The 996-nt window shown below is 35.9% G+C and overlaps 1 protein-coding gene across 1 annotated transcript in view; it reads right to left on the bottom strand.

Annotated features, from left to right (window-relative positions):
* Positions 1-996, bottom strand: part of Trip11 (thyroid hormone receptor interactor 11) — a 74,666-nt gene that overhangs the window by 62,626 nt on the left and 11,044 nt on the right. The gene's annotated exons all lie outside the window — the stretch shown is intronic.

Genomic DNA, 996 nt, shown 5'->3' with positions numbered 1-996 from the left:
AAATAAATAAATAAATAAATAAATATAAAAAAAATAAAAATAAAAAGAGTCTGCGGATAGCTCAGTAGAATAAGTGCTTGCCTTGCAAGCACAAGGTCCTGAGTTCAATCCCCAGTTCCACAGGCAAAGGAATCAAAAGTTCAAGCTCAGCCTGGGTGACTTAGGGAGAATCTGGCTCAGGAAAAAAAGTCTGAAGGCTAAGTAGCTTAGTGTGGAGGATTTGAACAGCAGCCCCAACCACCAGCAACCGAAACAAACAAACAACTCTGAAGGTAAATGCAAAGCAGAGGCACAAAGCAGTCCTCCACATTCAATAGTTCTGGTGGAAGTGCAGAAGCCAACCTATGTGAGTCTTCAGATGGCGCTACCTTAGATTACTTCTCTCAAATTTAAGAACTGATGAATAAACAATGTATTTCTGAGAACATAAAGGAAATACAATTTTCACATCACTTATTCATTCAACATGAAAATATTTCATTCTACCAAATTTTGACAAGGGGCTATTTTGCTAAATGAGTATGTCACAGTTCTTTCATCATATGGTACTTGTAAACCAACATTTACTTGATATGATTCAAGGTAGATATACACACAAAGGTAACAGGAAAGAAACAGATGACATAGAAATGAGAAAAAGTTTAATGGAATAATTATTCTAACTTGTATTTATAAACCTAAGAAAAATACTTTGTAATTAAGGAGCAAAGCTGATAGCCATTTTCTCAAACTAAATCATTGGTGGTCAAAGTTCTTAAAGGTACCAATTCAAAAAAAAGCAAATCAAGAAAATCCAGGGGCCAAGGAGATAGCTCAGTAGAATAAGCGCTTGCCTATCAAGTGCAAGGGCCTGAGTTCAATCCCTGGTTCCACAGGCAAAGGGATCAAAAGTTCAAGCTGTATCTGTGTATTCAAAGTGGTTGGGATAGATATATAGTTGCATTCTCTTAATGAATAGAATGATTTTTTCTAATGGTGTTTGTAAGTAGGATCACA

The sequence above is a fragment of the Octodon degus genome, unplaced genomic scaffold, assembly GCF_000260255.1.
Source record: "Octodon degus isolate 3935 unplaced genomic scaffold, OctDeg1.0 scaffold00070, whole genome shotgun sequence".
Classification (NCBI taxonomy): domain Eukaryota; kingdom Metazoa; phylum Chordata; class Mammalia; order Rodentia; family Octodontidae; genus Octodon; species Octodon degus.
This window is presented reverse-complemented; position numbering and strand designations above follow the sequence as displayed.